This window comes from Lithobates pipiens, unplaced genomic scaffold (genome assembly GCF_037356315.1).
Source record: "Lithobates pipiens isolate NorthernLeopardFrog02 unplaced genomic scaffold, aLitPip1_a1.2 Scaffold_8, whole genome shotgun sequence".
NCBI lineage: Eukaryota > Metazoa > Chordata > Amphibia > Anura > Ranidae > Lithobates > Lithobates pipiens.
The window spans coordinates 608,930,302-608,953,130 of record NW_027507903.1 but is presented as its reverse complement, the minus strand read 5'-3'; the positions used below and the strand labels follow the sequence as shown (position 1 = coordinate 608,953,130).

Sequence of the window (22,829 nt, the reverse complement as noted above, 5' to 3'; positions counted from 1 at the left end):
ATACTGTAAGCTATAAAATGGTAAAAACCAGGATAGCTTTTTTAATTCTCTACCCCCCTCCTTTACAGTTAGCTTATCTGGTCAAAGATATATAACTGGACAGAATGGTCATTCCTGGCTTCTGAGGGGAACTGTTGATGTTCTATCACTGGTCACATGCGCAAAGGAGGACTATACTCATAGGTCAGGCAGAGTAGACCAACTCTTCTGTTCATAAAATAAAATTATTTGTGAAGCTGCTGGGAAAGAGACCTGGGCAGAATCCAGGAAATTCGAAAGAAAGTAGAGTTTCCCTTCAAAACTAAAAAAAAAGTCTTCACAACAAGAGTCTTGAACTCGTGTATGCGGGAATTGTGAACTTGAGATTTTCCCACAAAGCAGTGTGAAATTAACAAGGAACTTCAAATTATGGAGGTGGTGTCACCTTTGTATGGTGATAGGATAAATAAGAAGAAGTGTGTTCATGAGAAAGACACACTTCTGAAGATTGTCCTGCTGGCTTCTGGTGACTCCAACACTTTTAGTGAGGATGGGGTAGATTGTCTTATATAATAGATAGCATTGGTGACTTTTCCACATTTAATCATTTGGTGCCTCTGTATTTGAATGGAACAAATGGCTGACTTTATCTTTCACTTTCGTATGTCCAAAACATAATCTTGGAAATTGGTTTCAGTTCCCATTGGAGGCAGCCCTGCTTGTGGAATTTTCTTCATCATTCCTTCCCTTCAGAATCTGGACTTTAATAATAATAATTATTATTTTATTATTATGGACTCCATTTTTTATGTAATCAATTTTTAAATGTAATGTTTTATAACATATTGCTTATATGCTTGGAGGGGTTTTGCTATATATTTTCCAGAATTTTATGCCTTATACGTATAATATTACTTCTGTATGTCTGGTGAAGGATTCTTTGAAAATATAGATATTTAACCCAATACAATGTCCTTCAAACTTGTGGGAGCAATTAGCTTTCACTGTCTAGGATGTTTCTAGAAATCACATGCTAAAAATGAACAAACAGTCAAGTAACTTAAAGAAGAACAGAAAGACCGCAGGTTACGAGGAGCGATTATCATGCAATATTTTAAGTAAGCTGCTAAAATTTCAATTAGGTCCATAAATATGTATTTTAAATGGGGTATATGAGGATGAGGTGACATGTTTATTTCTTGAGTATGTGCACAAAACTGGCCTACAATGTAATATGTAGCTAAGCATTTTCAGTTGTGTACTATTATGCAACAGCATCTATTAACCACTTGCCTACCGGGCACTTCCACCCCCTTCCTGCCCAGGCCAATTTTCAGCTTTCGGTGCTGTCACATTTTAAATGACAATTGCATGATCATGCAACACTATACGCAAATTATGTTTTTATAATTTTTTTCATACAAATAGAGCTTTCGTTTGGTGGTATTTAATCACCACCTGTTTTTTTATTTTTTGCTAAACAGACGAAAAAAGACAGAAAAGTTTGAAATAAAACAAACATTTTTCATAGTTTATAATACAATTTTGCAAACAGGTAATTTTTTCTCCTTCACTGATGTGCACTGATGAGGCTGCACTGATGGGCACTGATAGTCTGCACTGATGGGCACTGATGAGGTGGCACTGATGGGCAATGATAAGTGGCACTGATGGACACTGATATGCATTGGTGGGCTTTCATGTGGAGGCACTGATGAGGAGGAACTGATAGGCAACACTGATAGCTGGTACTGATGGGCACTGATAGGTGGCACTGATGGACACTGATGGGTGGCACTGATGGGCTCTGATAGGTGGCAATGATAGGAGGTACTGAGGACCACTGATAGGAGGCACTGATGGACCCTGATAAGTACTGGTAGGCAGCACTGATGGGCACTGATAGGTGACACTGATGAGGTGGCACTGATGAGCACTGATTATCAGCGTCGATGTCCCTTTAACACAAGCTGGTTATCGGCTCTCTTCTTCTCTCCTCACGCTGTCAGTATGAGGAAAGAAAAGCCAAAAACAGGCTTGTGTTGACATCCGTGATCAGCTGTCATTGGACATAGCTGATCATGTGGTAAAGGGCTGCTGTTATTGGCCCTTTACCCTGATCCGCGACCAGCTGAGTCCAAAGAACAGGGGGCGTGCGTGAAGCGCGATCACAGAAGGACATCAATAGACACCCTCCTGGCAAAGTAAGCCCACGCTGTAGCCGTCATTCAACTATAGCGTGGGTGGGAAGGGGTTAATACATATTATGAGTAAGATGGAAAATCCAGTTAGGCAATGGGGTTTATTTACTAAAGGCAAATAGACTGTGCACTTTGCAGTTGCCCTCTGCAAGCATAGTTGAGGTAAAGCTTCACTTTGCAAAGAGTACCCAATCACATGCAAGAAAAATAAAGAAAACAGCATTATTGCTTGCACATGATTGGATGATGGAAGTCAGCAGAGCTTCTGCTCATTTACTAAGCTCTTGAATGTCTTGTAGAGTGCAGCTGAACATAGTCTATTTTCCTTTAGTAAATCAACCCCAATGACCATAATGTATGGTGCATGTGGTTATAATATGACTGTCTTATAATCTTTTTGATATCTGTATTGTAATACAGATAACTGATTGATAGAAAGATGTATAGAGAGAGAAATAGGAAGGCAGGAAGAAAGAAAGAAAGGAAGGAATGTGGAGAGAGGGGGGGGGGGGGGGGGAGAAGAATGAAGGCAAAAGAGAAAGATACAGGGAAAGCAGAGCAAAAGGAAAGGATGGACATAAGGAAGGAAGTTAGGAGGAAGAAGGGAGTAAAAAAGGGAGAAAGAAGGAAGTAAGTTGGGAAGGAAGTAAAAAGGGAGTGATGGAGGGAGAGAAGAAAGAAGGAAGGGAAGGAAGGAAGAAAGGAAGGAAAGATGGTGGGAGAAAGAAGGGTAAGAAGAAATGAAGGAAGGAAAGTAGGGAAGATTGATGGAAGTTGCAGAATATATGAGATTTTACCAGCCGGGTTTACATATACTATAAAATTGTAAATCCAGGAAAGCTTTTTAATTTCGCTACTGGCTTATATGGCCAGGGATGGCCATGGAAAAATTGCTCATTACTGGTCTCTGTGCTGAACTATTGGAAAAAGACCATTATCTTGTTTCACCATCACTGGCCACATGAGCTAAAGAGCTCTAAAATGCTATCCTGACCCTGGCAAGTCAGGTAGGTTAGGCCAACTCTTCTTGTAATAAAAGTTCATGGAAATTATTGATAAACTTCTAAAAAAAAAGGGGGGGGGGCAGGGCTGAATCTAGGAAATCCCAATAAAGGTAAAGTTTCTTTTAAAGACTAAAAAAAATCTTTTCATTGCAAAGGTCTTGGACTTGTGTATCCGGGAACTGTAGACTTGAGTGGTTCCCACAGCCCAGTGTGAAATTAACAAGGAACTTCAAATTATGGAGGTGGTGTCACCTCTGTCTGGTAATAGGGCAATTAAGAAGCGTGTTCGTGAAAAAGACACACTTTTAAAGACAAAAGGCGTCCTGCTGCCTTTTGGTGCCTCTAGCACTGTCAATGAGATTGTGAAGCCACCAGCTCCTCCAGAGAAGAGTAGCCTTTTCCTATATAATAGCCACGTGGCATTGGCGACCTTTTCCCATTTAATCATGTAGAGCCTATGTATTTCAATGGAGCATCGAGCTGTCTCCTTCCTCCATGTCTCCATATCCAGTGAAGGAATCTTTGGGAATGCAGATGTTTAACTAATACAAGGTTATGGGAACAAAAAGCTTTCACTGTCTGGGATGTTTATAGAAAACACACTGGAAATTAACAAGTATTTCGGAGGAAGATTGCAGGCTACTAGAGCCAATTATCAATGTTTTGTGTAAACTGGTAAAATGCCAATGAGGTCCATGAATATTTATTTTAAATGGGGATTTCTAGAATAAGGTGACATGAGCATTCTTCCTTGTGTATGTGTACACAACTGAATCAAAATGTAATATATATCTAAACACGTTCATACGTTATACCACAACTTCTACTAGTTCATAGCAAGAGCAGGAAAGAAAATCCAGTTCCACAGATCCATATTAACCATAACTAATGGTATATGAGGTTCCTGTATTGTAGTACATGTGATTGATAGATAGAAACAAAGGAAGGAAGCATGGAAAGAAGGAAAGAAAGAAAGAAGGGTGAATGAATGGAAGCTGCAGTTTTAAAAATATTAAAAACATTTTATTAAATAACATTAACAAGTTAAAACCTATTAAGATTTTAGCAACTGTCTTTACCTATACAGTATTATAAAACTATACATCTAAAACAGCGTTTTTAATTCTGTACCACTCTTTGCTGTTGGCTTACGTGACTTGGATACCCATGGAGAAAATAGTCATTCCTGACCTCTGTGTTGAACTGTACAAAAAGACTGTTAACTTCTATGACCAATCACATGAGCTAAAGAGCACAAAACACTGCTCTGGCCCTGGCAGGCCAGATAGACTAGGCCAACTCTTCTCACCATAAAGGACAATTATTTGACAAGAAGAAGGGCTGGGCAGAAGCCAGGGTATTCAAATGAAGGCAAGAGTCTCCCTTTAAGACTGACAAATTGTCTCTACACAAAACATCTTGGACTTTCTGTATCCAGGAACTGTAGACTTGAGATTTTCCCACAGCTCAATGTGAATTTAAAGAGGAAGTACACCCTGATGGGTTTTACTTCCTCTTTGTTCCCCTGCAAAGTAAAAGCATAATGGGCTAGTATGCATAGCATACTCGCCAATTATGTGGCACTTACCCGCAAACGAAGCCCGCAATGTCCCCAATGTCCCTGCATCCATCTCAGCCCCTCTTCCTTCTGGGAAGCCATCAGTCACGGCACTTGCAAGTGAAGAAACTGCATGAAGGTCAGTTTCTTCACAGCGCATGTGCCGATTACATCACTGGCGCACTGCAAGGTAAATATCTCCTAAACGGCGCACATTTAGGAGATATTTCCACTACCTATAGGTAAGCCTTAGTCTAGGCTTACCTATAGGTAAAAGTGGCAATCAGATTTTTACAACCACTTTAACAATAAACTTTAAATTATGGAGGGGCTGTCACCTCGGAATAACGATAGGACAAATAAGAAGTGTGTTCATGAAAATTACACACTTCTGAAGTAAGAAGGTGTTTAGCTGCCTTTTGGTGCCTCTAGCACTTTCAAAGAGGCTGTGAAACCACCAGCTCCTCCAGAGATATCATTGCCTAGAGTAGACCTGTCCAATATAATAGGTAGCATTGGTGACTTTTCCACATTTAATTATTTGTTGCCTCTGTATTTGAATGGAGCATCAGGCTGTCTCCTTCCCCCACTTCTTTGTGTCTAGTGAAGGGTTCTTTGGGAATGCAGATGTCCAACACATACAAGGTCTCTCAAGCTTGTGGGAGCAATTAGCTTTCACTGCCTAGGATCTTTATAGAAAAAACACACTGGAAACAAGCAGACAAGTATTTTATAGGACAGTAGAAAGATTGCAGGTTACAAGAAATGATTATCGTGCAATGTTTTCAATAATCTGTTAAAGAGGAAGTAAACCCTGATGGGTTTACTTCTTCTTTGATTCCCTGCAAAGGTAAAGCATAATGGACTATTATGCATCCCATAGTAGTCCATTATGTGTCACTTACCTGACACAGGAGCCAGCGAAGTCACCGCTGTCCCCTGTAGTTCCGAGCGTCCATCTTCTTGGTGGGTCTCGCTGCTCCGGCGCTGTGATTCGCCGGAGCAGCGATGACGTCACTCCCGTGCATGCGCACGGGAGCCGACACTCGCGGCATATCGCCGCAGTCTGCGGCTTGCCCAGTGCGCCTGCGCGCCGTTGTCTACGGCGCATGCACCGTAGACAGCGGTGGCTGTCTTCAGGTAAATATCTCCTAAACCGTATAGGTTTAGGAGATATTTCTTGGACCTAGATTAAGGCTTACCTGTAGGTCAAAGTGGTTTGTAAGGGTTTACAACCACTTTAAAATGTCAATTAGGTCCATGAGTATGTATTTTAAATAGAAATTTGTAGACATGTGCACTGCCAAAAAGTTTGTCCATTTTCGTTTTCGTTTCATTCTTTTTTTGTTTTTTTCGTTTTCCGGTTCATACGTTATGATCGCAATTAGTAAATTTGTTCATTCGTAAATTCGTACATTCGCACATTCATACATTTGTAAATTCGTACATTCGCACATGCATACATTCGTAAATTTGTACATTCGCACATTCGTACATTTGTAAATTAGAAAATTTATATATTCATAAATTTGTAAATTCGTACATTCGTACATTCGTACATTCACAAATTAAAAATTTCGGAAATTTGCAAATTCGAAAATCCGAAAACCCCAAAATTTGAAAATCTGAAATAGTAACTAACTAGTGAACTCGTTTTAGTGAACTCGAATTTATCTGAAGTTACGAATTATCCGAAATAACGAATGCCGCATCTAAACAAAATGGAACGGAACAAATTAATAATAAATAATAATAATAAAAAGTTTTTATTATTATTATTGTTATTTATTATTATTAATTCATTACATTCCATTTGTTTGGATACGGCATTCGTTATTTCGGATAATTTGTAACTTAAGATAAATTTGTATCTGTTACGTTCACTAACAGCCAAATTTAAAAAGGAAAAATTACAATACCTATAATTTAATAGTTAGTAATCGTAAAGTTATTATTAGTTAATTATAAATTCAGATTTCCGAATTTATGAATGTATGAATTTGCGAATGTACGAATTTGCGAATGTACGAATTTACAAATTTTCGAATTTACGAATATTGAGAAAATTTCATGAAATGGATTTTTGTTAATTCGGATATTTACAAATTAATGAATTTGTCGAAATTCGTTGAAAAACTAATTCGGAACAAAACGAATTACAAATTTTTAGCATGCAGCGACGTGCTTATTCTGTGTGTATGCACATAAAACTGAATCACAATGTAATATGCAACTAAACATTTTCAGTTGTGTACTATTATACAGCTTCTACTAGTACATAATACGAGCAGGATGGAAAATCCAGTTCCATAATGACCACAGCTAAAGAAACAAGAAATAGAGAGAATTAGGGGTAAAAAGAATAGAAGTTAGAAAGGAAAGGAAAAATAAGAGGTGGAGGAAGAGAGGAAAAAAAGGAAAGGGAAGATAGTTAAGAGGAAGAAGGGAGTAAAAAAGAGGGAAAGAAGGAAGTAAGTTGGTAAGGAAGTAAAAAAGGGAGTGATGGAGGGAGAGAGGAAGGAATGAAGGAAGGAAGGAAGGAAGGAAGGAAGGAAGGAAGGAAGGAAGGAAGGAAGGAAGGAAGGAGCAGTTTAAAAAATATTAAACATAACTTTTGAAACTATTTTGACAAGTTAATACTTATTTGAGATTTTAGCAACTGGGTTTGCATACAGTATACTATAAAATTGTAAATCGAGGAAAGGTTTTTAACATTATAGCACTCTCCTTTATTGTAAAATGATGTTGCTAGAGATGGCCATGGACAAACTAGAAATTCTTGACCTCCCAACTGCAGGAAAAGACTATTATCTTCTATGGCCATCAGTGGTCGCACGAATCAAAGAGCTCTAAGCCCACGTACACACGGTCGGAGATTTTGCCAACCAAATCCGTCGGATTTTGCCCGTCGGATTTAGTCCGACGGATTGTGTCCAAAACTGTTGCATACACACGGTCGGGCCAAGTTGGCGAAAAATCCGTTCTTTCAGAACGTGATGACGTAATTTTGTTACAATGGGACTACATTCAGGCTAGTAGCCAATAGCTTTGATGTAGGAATTTGATCTGAGCATGCGTGGCACTTGGTCCGATGAAAATGCTCTACACATGATCGGAATAGGTCCGTCCGGCCCAGTTGGTCGAGAAATATTTCCAACATGTTGGAAAATTGGGTCGGACGGAGATTCGGACGGAATTAGTCCGATGCATACCACACACAGTCGAATTATCTGACGACATGGTCCGATAAGACTCATTCCGACAGATTCTCTGACCGTGTGTACAAGGGCTCAAACACTGTCTTGACCCTTAAAGGCCAGCTAGACTTGTCATAAAAGTTCATTGAATTTTTGAGAAGCTGGGGAGGGCTGGACAGAATTCAGGGAATCCTAATAAAGGTAGAGTCACTTTTTTGGTTTCAAATTTTTTATTGTGAACAACACAAGAACAGAATATACAAGCAGGAGTATTCAAATCTGAGAACACGGTACATAACGCCAGATACAAAAAACATAATGCATATATCACAGTGTTTATACAGCTCCAAACAAAATACTAGTGCACTCTAAGTTAGAACAAGGGTACATACTGGTCGGACAGCTAAGAGGGGATCCAGTAGAAAAAGGAGATAACCCCCGACCCAACATGGTAGAGTCACTTTTTAATACTAAAATATTGTCTTCACAAATAAAGTCTTGGACTCCTGTATACGGGAACACAGGACTTGAGATTTTCTCACAGCCCAAGTGTGAAATTAACAAGGAACTTTATATCATAGAGTTGATGTCACCTCTGTATAGTAATAGGACATTTAAGAAGTGTGTTCATGAAAAAGACACACGTCTTAAGACGAAAAGGTGTTCTGCTGCCTTTTGGTGCTTCAAGCACCTTTAACAAGACTGTGAAGCCACTAGCTCACCTAGAGAAGTCATTATCTGGAATAGACCTGTGTTGTAGAAAAGGTGGTATTGTGACTCTTTCACATTTAATTCGAAGCCTCTGTATTACAATGGAGCATCAGGCTGTTGTCTTCCTCCACTTCTGTGTGTCCAGTGAAGGATTCTTTGGAAATGCAGATACCCAACCCATTCAAGGTCCCTCAAGCATATGGGAGCAAATAGCTTTCACTGTCTGGGATGTTTATAAAAAAACACATGCTGGAAATTAAGAATCAGTCAAGTAACTTAAAAGAAATTAGCAAGATTGCAGGTTACAAGAGACGATTATTATGCAATGTTTTGAGTAAACTAGTAAAATGCCAATCAGGTCCATGAATATGTATTTTAAATGTGGATTTTTAGAATAGGGTGACATGCATACCCTTGGAAGCTGATGTTTTAAAAATAAATAAATGACCGTAACACGTTAAAACGTACATATACTATGAACCTGTAAGCCTAGGATATCTTTTTTAATTGTTTGCCACTCTTTTTGCTGTTGGCCTATCTGGCCAGGGATAGCCATGGACAAAACTTCCATTTCTGGCCTCTGTACTGAACTGTAGAAAAAGATCATTATCTTCTATGGCCATCTTTGGTCACATGAGACAAAGACTACTCTTCTGGTCATTAAAGGTAATTATTTGACTAGAAAAAGGGCTGGACAGAATCAAGGGAATCCCAACAAAGGTTATCCTTCCATAAAGCCCCATACACACTATCATATTTTCTGAGTTTTTCCTTCAGATTTACCAAAACCATGTAGTGCAAGGGCCTGCCTGATTGCATACACATTGAAACTCCTAAGGTTTGACCTCATATTATATGGTTTTGGTAAATCTGAAGGAAAAACTCAGCAGAAAATGATAGTGTGTATGGGGTTTAAGAATGACAAATTGTCCCTACAACAAAAGTCTTGGTCTCCCTGTATCCGGGAACTGTAGACTTGAGATTTTCCCACAGAACAGTGTGAATTTAACAACAAACTTCAAATTATGGAGGTGATGTCACCTCTGCATGGTGATAGGACAATAAGAAGTGTGTTCATGAAAAAGACACACTTCTGAGGACAAGCGTGTCCTACTGCCTTTTGGTGCCTCTAGCATTTTTAATGAGGTTGTAAAGTCAGCGGTTATTCCAGAGATGTCATTGTCTGGGGTGGACTTGTCCTATATAATAGGTGGCATTGGTGACTTTTTCTTATTTAATTATTTGTTGCCTCCGTTTTTGAATAGAGCATTAGGCTGTCTCCTTCTTCCTCGTCTGTGTGTCCAATGAAGGATTCTTTGGGAATGCAGATATCCAACCTATACAAGGTCCCTTATACTTGTGGAAGCAATTAGCTTTCACTGTCCCGGATGTTTAAAAAAAAAAAAACTTGACAATAGAAATGCAATGTTCGGAATAAACTATTAAAATGCCAATCGGTTCCATGAATATGCATTCTAAAAGGGGATTCCTAACATTCAGTGACATGCTTATTCCTTGTGTATGTGCACAAAACTGAATCACAATGTAATATGTAGTTAAACATTTTCTGTTTTGTACTACTATACAACAGCATCCACTAGTACATTTCTTGAGCAGGATGGAAAATCCATTTCCATATTGACCACAACTAAGGGAAAAGGGAAAAAAGAGAGATCAAGATAAAAAGAATGGAAGTTACGAAGGATGCAGTTTGCCATCCAACTCCATTGAATGGACACTTCTTGCTTTTTATTGTTTCTCTGTTCATGAGGGCAATCAAAAAAATTAAAAATGTCCTCTTTTCACCTATGGAGAAAACCTTTGCAAGTTGTTATAAGAAGCAAAACAAAAATCAAACAAGCTGTCAGAAAGAGGGACAAAGTGTCTTAGGAAGTGTGCCAAGGTAACAAGGACAACATGCAATTCTCACTCTGACTCTGCCATTTGTATAGCCTGACAACTGATAATGCACAAAGCTATACAACACACAAGAATGTGACATTTCTGTTATTTTATACTCATTGTTTTTTTTTTTTAAATACTGTATACTAAAATATTTACTTACTGTATATGTAGTTTTCGAAGGATTAGATATAAATCATCAAGGCAATATTTATCTATCTATCTATCTATCTTTCTATCTATCTATCTATCTATCTATCTATCTATCTATCTATCTATCTATCTATCTATCTATCTATTCTCATATTTCCTTTATACACTATATTATCCAAAGTATTGGGACGCCTGCCTTTACATACACAAGAACTTTAACCTCTAGAGATCCGCGCTATAGCCGAATGACAGCTACAGCGTGGACCTGCTTTGCCGGGACTACGTCTATTGACGCCATCCCGTGCACGAGCGGCCTGCGCGCCCCCTGAGGGGCGCGCGTGCCGCGCTCTGTGACCAGCGAGTCTATGAGACTCGTCTGATCATAGATCGGAGCAAGGGGTCGATCCCGACCCCTTACCATGTGATCAGCTGTCAGCCAATGACAGCTGATCATGTGATCGCAACAGAGTCGGTAATCGGCTATTTTTCCTCCTCGCGCTGTCAGCGCGAGGAGAAGAAAAAAAAGCCGATCACCGGTGGCCGTGAGAGGGACTTCAGTCCCGATCATGGCCAGATCATCAGTGCCCACCTGCCCCCTGCCAGTGCCACCTAAGTAGGGGAAAAAGTGAAACTCATCAGTGCCACCCATTAGTGCCCACAGTGCCACCCATTAGTGCCCACAGTGCCACCTATCAGTGCCCACAGTGCCATCTATCAGTGCCCACAGTGCCACCTATCAGTGCTCACAATCTGCCGCAAAAATAGTGCTGCACCCCAGTGCCCCATATCCGTGCCCATCAGTGTCATCTACCAGTGCCTATCAGTACCGCCCATCAGTGCCCAGCAGTGCCGCCCATCAGTGCCCAGCAGTGCCACCTATTAGTGCCACCTATCAGTGCCACCTATCAGTGCCCATCAGTCCCATCTATCAGTGGTACCCATCAGTGCCCATCCATGCCACCCATCCGTGCCACCCATCTGGGCCACCCATCCGTGCCATCTTATCTGTGCCCATCTTTGCCCATCAGTGCTGTCTTACCTGTGCCCATTGGTGCCACCTTATCTGTGCCTATTAGTGCCACCTTAACTGTGCCTATCAGTGCCCAACAGTGCAGCCTATCAGTGCCCACCAGCGCCGCCTCATCAGGGCATTTCAATGAAGGAGAAAAATGACCTGTTTGCAAAATTGTATAACAAACTATTAAACATGATTTTTTTTTTGCATCTTTTTTTGTTTGTTTACTAAAAAATAAAACTCCCAGCTGTAATTAAATACCACCAAAAGAAAGCTCTATTTGTGGGGAAAAAAATGATAAAAATTTCATTTGGGTACAGTGTAGTATGGCTGTGCAATTGTCATTCAAAGTGCATCAGCGCTGAAAGCTGAAAATTGGTCTGGGCAGGAGGGGGGTTTAAGTGCCCAGTAAGCAAGTGGTTAATGACATCCCAGTCTTAGTCCGTAGGGTTCAATATTGAGTTGGCCCACCCTTTGCAGCTATAACAGCTTCAACTCTTCTGGGAAGGCCGTCCACAAGGTTTAGGAGTGTGTCTATGGGAATGTTTGACCATTCTTCCAGGAGCGCATTTGTGAGGTCAATTACTGATGTGAATGAGAAGGCCTGGCTCACATTCTCCGCTCTAATTCATCCCAAAGGTGTTCTATTGGGTTGAGGTCAGGGCTCCGTGCAGGCCAGTCCTGTTCCTCCACCCCAAACTCGCTCATCAATGTCTTTATGGACCTTACTTTGTGCACTGGTTCAAATCATTTGGTGGAGAGGGGATTATGGTGCGGGGTTGTTTTTCAGGGGTTGGGCTTAGACCCTTAGTTCCAGTGAAGGGCAACTCTTAGGGCATCATCATACCAAGACATTTTGGACAATTTCATGCTCCCAACTTTGTGGTAACAGTTTGGGGATGGCCCCTTCCTGTTCCAACATGACTGCGCACCAGTGCACAAAGCAACATCCATAAAGACATGGATGACTGAGTTTGGGATGGAGGAACTTGACTGGCCTGCACAGAGTCCTGACCTCAACCCAATAGAACCCAATTTTGGGATGAATTAGAGCGAAGACTGCAAGCCAGGCCTTCTTGTCCACATACGTTCCTGACCTCACAAATGCTCTTCTGGAGACTAATGCCGCGTGCTAGGTCCGACGGTCTTTCCGACTGACGTTCGGTGGAGTTCCGACGGACTTTCCGAATGAACGGACTTGGCCACACACAATCACACCAAAGTCCGATGGATTTGAACGTGATGACTTATGACCGGACTAGAATAAGGAAGTTCATAGCCAGTAGCCAATAGCTGCCCTAGTGTAGATTTTTGTCTGTCGGACAATATTTTATGCAAGCAGCACTGACTTTATCCAATACCCCATACAGCCCTTCTAAAAGGGGCCCTCCAACCATGCCCCCCCCCCCACAGGGTGCAGCTGAAAAGCAGCACTGACTTTATCCAATACCCTAAAAATGAAAAAAAGTCCCTCCTCTGCTCCCACTTGCTGGGCTCCTCTGTTAACCTGATGGAGCCTAGGAAATTTTAATTTAAGCCCTGGTAAGCAAATAGGAGTGGGGGTGCGGTGTAGTAAAAATCCATTTATTCATTTAGACATTCAGTTGTACTGCCTTATCAGCGGCCCTGCTCAGGATCATATGTAAGCACTACCTATGTAATCAATATGCAAATACAGCCTGCCCAGGAATGTCCACTCATACAAATTGACATTGACTTATAAAGGCTCCTCCAAGAGCCATCCTACTTAATGCAACTAGCCTAAGGGCTCTAAAGATGAGTACTGAGGCTGAGTGTTGCGGAAGGAATGAAGCAACAGACAGAAATTACCCCTAGTGCTCATTACTGAGTACACACTATATAGGGATATGCTTTGTTCATATTTCATGTCTAAGGTGGTTTACAACTACTTTAAAGGAAACTCTTAAGAGGTCATCAAAGGTAGCTATCAAAGGTAGGTATCAAAGTGTGTTATACCCGTTGGTGCGCTGCAGTGCAATTTATTCTTGCATCACCCCAACACACCTTACTTATGTAGCAGTTCTCCCGTAGGGGCTTCTGGATGTAGTAGTCCGTCTGTCACCCTGCCCAGCCAGGCACACACTTCTCTTCTCCTCCTGCACATCGCTTCCTTTCAGGATATCACTCCTAGCTCCTCCTGCACATTGCTTCCTTTCTCTTCCCAGACGAGCTAGGACTGTAGACCTAACACTGGCTCAGCCAGGCCTAAAGCAGATGCCCCTTACAGGCAAAGACCGCGCGCCCCTATGGTGTAGCAAAATTGTAGAACAGTCCCAGTGTTAGCTGTCCCTGTGGCTACTGCTCCCAGTACCACCTCTTCAGGCACTGCCAGCCCCCCTGGCTGCAGCTGCCCCTTTCCACTGCCCATGCCACCACCACCCTCCAGACTGGCTCTACACCCATCCCAGACTGCTGTATCTCAGTCCTCTCAGGCGTGCCTCCTAGTCCTCCCAATGATTTGAATACTCAACAGCCCTCTTGGCTGTCTCTGTGGAACTCCTGGAGACTTGCCCAGCAGTGTTCCCCCACTGTCCTCTCTTGCTCCTCCTGGGCCTCCTGTCCAGGACACCTCTGTGGATTGTAAGAGGGTCCCGTCTGCACCCGAGCCCAGGCCCAAGGTCACCCCCCCACATTGGGGAGCTCACTCAAAGGACCCAAAAGCCTAACACTGGGGTGACCCTGGGTACTTAAGGAGGCCTGCCCCCTGCCAATCCAGATTGGGGATTGGTCAAGGCTCCTTAGAACACCCCAGGTGGCTCCACCTCTCTTTCCATCAAGTACCAGAAGATTCCATAAAGAATTAGGAGGTCTTGGTGACACTACCTGTGAGTCACCCAGCACTACTCTGAGCCACTCCCAACCCAGATCACAAAAGCAGCCAAGCCTGGAAATTGACCTAATCTCAAAAAACCTACACTATTCTTCTAGTACACTAGAGGGTGCTACACTTATACTCATTAAAGTACTACCATATGTAACAATGCACTATGTTACTGAGTGTTTTGGTGCCTTAGATAGCCAGTTTGAAAGTGTAGGCCGTCTTAAAGCAATACACAAAAACACATGGCATAATGCACATTACCACATTACAACAATATGAATCCATCCTAATTAATTCTTTGGCATTAGACTTACAAAAAAAGCGACTCTGGTGGGACTCGAACCCACAACCTTTGAATTACTACAACCACTAGAAGTCCAATGCGCTATCCATTGCGCCACAGAGCCCTCCTGTAACTGGTGGTTGATCATTAATATTCAACCTATTTCCTGCCCTGCTGAGTTCATGAGGGACAAACCTCCTGAAGCTCTATAATTTTCCTGGTTTTGGGTAGTTGAAAAAGAAATGGGAAAGCATGGGGTGGGGATGCACAAAAGAAGGAGTTTGGCTTTAACACACACAAATGTTTCTGCGCCATGCAAAGGCTCTGATGTTTTCTCACCCAAAAGAGTCAATTACTCAATCTGGTCGGTCCATTTTTTGATTAACCCAGTGTATTAGAGGCTTGGTTAACAGTGGTCCTCCACTCACATTCATGGGATCTACTGTATTATGTATCCTTCTTTTCACGTCCACACAGGGTTACAGGATAAGGTGATATTCAACAAATTTCAACCATTTCTATTCTATTCATTTACGGGATTTCCGTGCAGCTGGCGACCCGGCATGCACCTCCCGATCTTGCGCCTGCTCAGTAATGCCTCGGCCTGACTCTCCTTCTTCCTGACAGGTTACCATAGCAATGTCGACTTCAGCGGGAGTTCTTGCCCCATTGCTATAGCAGCCTGTCAATCAGGCACGTTCACGTAATTTCCTGTCTGGAAATAGGCAGAGATTTCTTTAGTAAGCATTTCGCAAGGACTCCTGGGATACATGAGGCTGCTATGCCAGGAGTACTTGGCAATCGCCTAGTGACGTAATCACCTAGGCGGTGGGCTGCCGGAAGTGCTGCTAAAAGAAGACTAATAAAGGTATTTACATGCAAAATAATCAAATTTCCATTGGTAAAAGAATGCTAGAAGTGGATACTATAGACAGCAAGTTTATAAAATGGGTATAACTCCACTTTAATGCCCGTGCTATACACAAAAGACAGCTACAGCGTGGGCCTTAATTGCCGGAAGAGCATCCATGTACATCCTCTCATGCATGAGCTGCCCCGCATGCTTTGTGATCAGCCAGTCTATGAGATCCGGCTGATCATAGTTCGCCGTTAGGGGCTGATCCCAACCCATTACCACATGATCAGCTGTCAGCCAATGATAGATGATCACGTGACGTAAACAGAGCTGGTAATCTGCTATTTTTTTCCCCCACGCTAGCAGCGTAAGGAGAAAAAAAACACCCAATCACTGGCTTCTTTCAAAGGTACATCAGTCCTGAAAGGAGAGCCACCGCCGCCTCATCTGTGCCCACCAGTGCCACCTACCAGTGCTGCCTACCAGTGCCCACCAGTGCCACCTATCTATGCCCACCAGTGCTACCTGTCAATGTCCACCAGTGCCACCTATCAGTGTGGATCACTGCTGCCAATCAGTGCCTCATCATAAGTGCTGCCTATTAGTGTAAACTACCAGTGCCTCTCAGTGCCCATAAGTGTCCATCAGTGCCACCTATCAGTGCCACCTATTAGTGCCCTTCAGTGCCACATATCAGTGCCCTTCAGTGCTGCCCATCAGTGCCACCCATCAATGCCACCTATGAGTGCCTACCAGTGCCACCTTATCAGTGCAGCCTATCAGTGCCCATCAGTGCAACCTCATCAGCACACATCAATGAAGGAGAAAAATTACCTGTTTGCAAAATTTTATAACAAACTATGAAAACTGTATTTTTTTTTTAATTTGTGGTCTTTTTTCGTTTGTTTAGCGAAAAATACAAACCCCAGTGGGGAAAAATTATGAAAATGTCATTTGGGTACAATGTAACATGATCACACAATTGTCTTTCAAAGTGTGACAGGGCTAAAAGCTGAAAATCGCCCTCGCCCGGAAGGGGGTTTAAGTGCCCAATAGGCAAGCGGTTAACGAGTTCTGATGAGAATTCTACATGCCAGTTGGAAATAGGTAAAGTTAAATATTCAAATGCTAATTTTTATATTTATATGATTTTTTTTTTTTTGGGGTGGGGGGTGGGGGTAAATATGTTATTTTTACCATACATATATATTCAACAAATATATAAATCCATAGTCTCCATGTAAGTAGTCTCTATATTTCCACATGAAAATAATTCAAAAGTGTAAGTTAATATCAACAAGTATCTCCATCCAAAGTTTCTGGAGCCATTGCATACATGCACTTTGCGGGTCTTGTCAATCTGCACTTCCCTCAATTTTCACTAGGTGTCAGCATGGTAGAAGACTGCAAGAAGGTTAAAGGGGTATTTAGACCCTTCTTTACTAGAGACTTTTTTCTTCTTTTGTTTTTTGCACACATGTTAAAATCCACAAATATTATAAACTTTGTAAGTAGAGACCCTGATATTAAAATGGTGGCATCTGCAATTTTATGTCCCCTAATATAAGCACGACTGTTTATTAAACAGATATTTTCAGTAAAGAAAAATCGAATTGATTTTAGTGCACACATGCACAATATAATGCCTAATTTTGCTAACTATAAAAGATGAAGTTGCATCAAGCAAACCAATACCAAATATATCATGCCTCAAAACGGCAATGAAGCCGGAACTACAATATCTATGTTTACAGGTCATCAGTTTAGGGCTACCATAAATGATGGGTCACAGGAAGGATGGTTGGCACTCAGAACAGCATCAAAAAATAATCTTTCTTTAGTAAAAACGCATATACAATCGCTGTAACACAGTCAACACATTTCGGCCATCAGCCTTAATCATGGCTAGCCATGATTAAGGCCTAACAGCCGAAATGCGTTGTTTGTTTTTACAGTGATTGTATATTACGTTTTTACTAAAGGAATATTATTGTTTGATGCTATTCTAAGTGCCGACCATCCTTCCTGTGATCCATGTGTTATAGCAGTGTCAGCAGCCTCAGAGTCTGAGCACCAGGCGGAGCTGATATGTAGGAAGGTGGAAGCGCCCATACACCTGTTATCATAAATGATGGCCCTACAATTATTGCTTTCATTTTGGCATGCATGGCAAAACTTAATACTTGTGGCGAAATCATCTTTTTCGCTTGTGAGCTTACCTGACATTCCCTTTTCTTTTACTACATTTTTTTAATTAAACTTTCCACTATAATAATTTTTAATTTTTGACCTTAATTTTATTTCTGTTACAGGTGGGCTGACAAGAATGAATGCTTTAAGCTGTTTATTTATTAGACCAAAAGGAAGTAAATAAGAAAAGTTCACTGTTAAGGTTTACATAAACTTTAAAGATAAACCTTTGGTTAATTAAATTTTCATATATTTTATTATATTTATGCGTTGCTAACCTTTTGTATAATCATGGGATGTATATTTATAAGTGTGTTTCATAATAAATATTTAATACATAGCAGTGGATTCCACGAGCACCAAGGGTTTTCTAAGAAACTGTGTTGTAATCTTCTCCTTAATGTTAGAATAGTTCTCACCTTCTTGCTTAAAAAAAAGAACAAAAAAAAGTACTGAAATCAAGTATTTCATTTTAAAAGAATTATATTTTTAAACATTTTATTATTTTGCTCCTCACCATACTACAATTATCTGCCAGCAGGAAATCCACAGCTAACAGGTGAATGGGCCAGGCGGGGATACATCACTGGTTATTAGGGTGACATGGGCACCCACTCTAAGCCCTTGTACACACGGTCGGACATTCCGACAACAAAATCAGTCGGAACTGGTGTTGCATACACACGGTCGGACAAAGTTGTTGGAAACTCTGATCGTTCAGAACATGATGACGTAATTTCGTTTACGCCGAGACTACGTTCAGGCTAGTAGCCAATAGCTTTGGTCTCGTAATTTGATCTGAGCATGCGTGGCACTTTGTCCGATCGGAATTCTCTACAAACGATCGGATCATGTTGTCGGAAAATTTTATAGCCCAGCTCTAAAACTTTGTCGGTCGGATATTCCGACGGAAACAGTCCAATGGAGCCCACACACGGTCGGATTATCTGACAACGCGGTCCAATCATACATTTTCCGTCGGAATGTCCAACCGTGTGTACAAGGGCTTACAACTACTCTGAATGGGAATCTATCGCAATCAGCAATGGTAATAATACTATTGCTAAATGTTTCACTTCCCTCTACAGCCGGAGGTGGATTTTGACCAAACACTCATTTAATTTTTTTTTGTTCCCCGCACTTCCAAACAAGCAAAAAAACAGTCCAATCGTAGGTTCAGACCAAATCAGCAGCTCATCCCTACTGGTGACTTGTTATGTGGCACCAGATGTCAACAGGGAAATTGTGTCTCTGAAGAGTGTTAATTGCCCAACAAGCCAGTTGATGGCAAGTCAATTGATAGATTTTGATCTATGTATGGCCAGCTTTAGAAACAATCGCAGGTCCAACCAGAAATTGTCAGATTAGGTACACACTTCTTAATATTTGTAGGTACCACTCTGTGTGTTCATCATGTATTTGCACTTTGTATTTGAGTTGAAAGTGTTATCTGAATTCATGTGAAATTCTTTTTCAATAAGTCCAAGAGCATTCCATTCATTTTTGGGCCCAGATCACTGAGCACATTAATAAACAGCTGGAAAATAACACTTCATAATACCAGCTAGTTTCAACAAGTATCTCCATCTGAAGTCTCTTTGATGTTCTTAACCCCCTTTATGATGCCATCCTACCCTGTGCTGTGAAGGTGACAGACAGAAGTGTGGACGTTTCCTCATTGTCACCTGGACACACTTCTCAACGACACACTTCTCGTCTTTTGTTATGCATCTGTTTGATCTAATGTACAGCTGTACTTCTTTCCTAGACCAACACATTGCTCCTGGATAAAGAGAATTGTTTCCAGTTCCATATTTTTCTCTATATACAACAATATCCCAAAGTTAAACTGACCATTGACCTACAGTAGTAGTCAAAATTTCAAGCACTATTTATCTACTTAGGGTATATTTTTTGAGTTTTGTTACCACTGGCCACCAACGTAAGAGGCATTTTTGTCACTGACCCCCATTTTTGTCACTGACCCCCAATAAATTTGTTTAATAGGGGTTTCCCTGAACCTAAAAATTATTTTAGAGGTTTCTCTGGGGTAAGAAGGTTGAGAAAGATTGAGCTGTTCTTACGGGCACATAAAGTTACTCTGCATATGTATTGAGGCAAATTGGAATGCCAGGCAGGGAATTCTTCCAATCCTGACCTCAAACTTGAAGTCCTCACAAAGAACAGTCTTCTCAAACACTTTTCATATACAAGGCTCAGTTTGTGGATGGGGCCTACTCACCCTGCATGTGGGGCTGACCTTTCTCGTGTACGCACTCATCAATGTTCGGGACCAGGCAGGGCCACGTTCATGTGAAAGTTAACATCAGTACCCTGGCTTAGAGAAGGTTCATACACTGTGTGCAGTAGTTAAAAGTACAGAGTCCTTTTGTAAAAGGTTCTGTCCCATGTTAGTACACACCTTCCTTGATGTATGTTGAATTTAGGAGGGACACTGCTGAACCCATGCCCTCTCCACCAGTCTGGCATACCTCTGCCACATCACTCCCAGTGACAGAATGGGGTCCCGCACTAACGCAGACCTCATGCTTGCTCAACATTAATTCCTTCCACTCTCCAGTACCATGCGGCTAGAAATATGGGGTCTCCATACCATGGGTTTGGTCCCAGATACTTTGGAGTAACCAACTGCTAGGGAGGGAGCCAGAGCACTGACCCCCTCACTACTGAATACCTGTCACCTTTGCCAGGTACCGCACCAGGACCGACTACTATGAATCTCCCACCAGATCCTGGTTACCCGTGGTGACCGCTCTCTAACTTTGACTCTCCTGCCTAGTTAACCTTTCATAGTAGCCCTTCACAACTTTAGTGCATAGAGCGGATATGGCTGTATATTGGGTCTATGAAGTAACAAATGAGAGGAATCTATGGACATCTTCCTGGATGCTAGAGTATCTTGGAGGAAGACAATAGCGAACATGAAGAAAAACTCCAACCCAATCAGCTCATGGATGTCTGCCATGATTGAGAAGTTAAGTGAAGGGAACCCTTTACCTCCTTCTTCTATTGCTCACATCTATAATCATTTAATATTATGATACACATTAAGAGGAAAGTAAAATGGAAGGACTTTTCTTTGCAACCGAATAACCATCAGATTTTTTTATATTGCTTAAAGTAGAGTTCCGCCAAAAAATTCAAATACTGCAGCTGCTGACATTTAGATGGACACCTACCTGCCCAGGGTGCCCGTGATGTCTTCACCCAAAGTCGATCTGACCCTCAGCTCCGGGGTGGAGGCGTCGGCATCTTCAGTAAGGGGATTCAGGAAGTGAAGCCTTGCGGTTTCACAGCTCGGTTCTCTACTGCGCATGTGCGAGTCGCGCTGCGCGATCTCACTGGTCCCTGCTGTCTTCTGGGACCTCTATGTCTCACGGAGGAGGGGAGGGGCCGAACATGGCATATATAGTTGTGGGTGGTACTCTGCTTTAATTCCAATTCCTGGTCCTGGCTGCCATTTTGAGAATTGGAGTAGGTTGGTACCTTCCTTCACGGGTACCTTCCTTGTCGGTTGGAAACTCCAGGAAAAGGAAGGCACTGCTGAGATTCGAACTCAGGATCTCCTGTTTACTAGACAGGCGCTTTAACCAACTAAGCCACAGCGCCAGATGACAATATCTTGATGTCTGATGGAAAATCATAATGTGTGTAAATATGAGAGACATGTTTACTTTTCCATAGTTGTATGCTTGCAGTTATTCATTCTAAAATCTATAGTCTTTGTCAATCTTTCTCAACCTTTTTGTCCTTGAAATACAGTTATGTGGTCTTGGGGAATCCCAGCTAAAGCCAAATAACTGGGAGTCAGAGGGAAGGATGCCCCCTTACCATGGTGATCAGAATAAACTCATAAGCCAAACATGCCAAAATGGTTCCCAAGCAATCTGTTTTGTTTTTAAATAGCTAGAAACACTTTTTGAGTCACAAGGGAGCTGGGTCTCTGTGTCACATCCCCGGTTGACCATGCCTCATGGCTATATAAGAATTGACAGACACTGGACCTGACATAACAGCGGGAGGCGGCATCGGAGGAAGACTGGGTTGGCAGAGGAAGAAGTCATCAGTGGAGGGAGAAGAACCGGGGGAAGATGCAAAGGGAGAAGAAGCAGAGAGTGAAGACCAAGGGAAGAAGACTAACTTTCCTAACCTGCTGCATGCTCGGATAATTGTTTGGTATGAATCCCGTTAATTCAAATCACATGAAAGTCGGACATGAAGTCGCAGGGCAAAGTTGGATCAGAAGGCATGCAACTTCTGTGTCAGAACAGTGTGAACATAGTCTGAAACATGAAAGCCAATTGTTTTCTACGCACAGCTGCATAAGATTCTGTGTGCATCTGTTTTAGAAAGTCTCCCCCACTGTGCTGTTGATGTGCTATTTGATAAATAATAGTTTAGCTTGGTGTTATTAGCAGTCCGCTCCAACCAACTGAGCTAAACGGCCCAACCTTGCACAGGGGAAGCCAGCCAAATTTGGCAACGGGCTATCTGGGCTATAAGTCATTCTGTGGAAACCACCGCAACCAAAAGCTTTAAGCAGACAGTGCAAAAGACCTCAGGGTGCAATGGTAGCATGTCTGACTAGATTAGAAGTTTGCGTGTTCATATTGCAACAGAGTCATGTTGCCTTTTTCAAAAAAAGTGCCGTAGGCCTGGAAGAAACTCCATATCTGGGCTACAGCATTAGGTAGAGGGTCACAAAGCCCCTAATTAATAGGAATGAAATAATTAAAACCCGACTCAAGTCAGCGTTAAGAAAAAAAACAGTTAGGCCCTTCCTAAGAATAGCAGGATACTATCGGAGGTTTGTTATTAACTTTTCAGCTCCATTTATGCGTCTCAGAAAATGGGGCCAAGTCCACCACATTGAAATGGAATGAAGAAGAAGAGAGAGCTTTTCAAGAGCTTAAGGTA

General features: G+C 41.8%; 2 non-coding genes across 2 annotated transcripts; both read right to left on the bottom strand.

The window, feature by feature from the left end:
- Positions 1-14,884: 14,884 nt before the first annotated feature.
- TRNAR-UCU (transfer RNA arginine (anticodon UCU)) lies at positions 14,885-14,969 on the bottom strand. Its single transcript is given in 2 exon segments — positions 14,885-14,920; positions 14,933-14,969. It is a non-coding gene; the product is annotated as a tRNA-Arg (tRNA).
- A 6,478-nt stretch (positions 14,970-21,447) lies between these two features.
- Positions 21,448-21,521, bottom strand: TRNAT-AGU (transfer RNA threonine (anticodon AGU)). Its single transcript has one exon. It is a non-coding gene; the product is annotated as a tRNA-Thr (tRNA).
- Between the last annotated feature and the right edge of the window lie 1,308 nt (positions 21,522-22,829).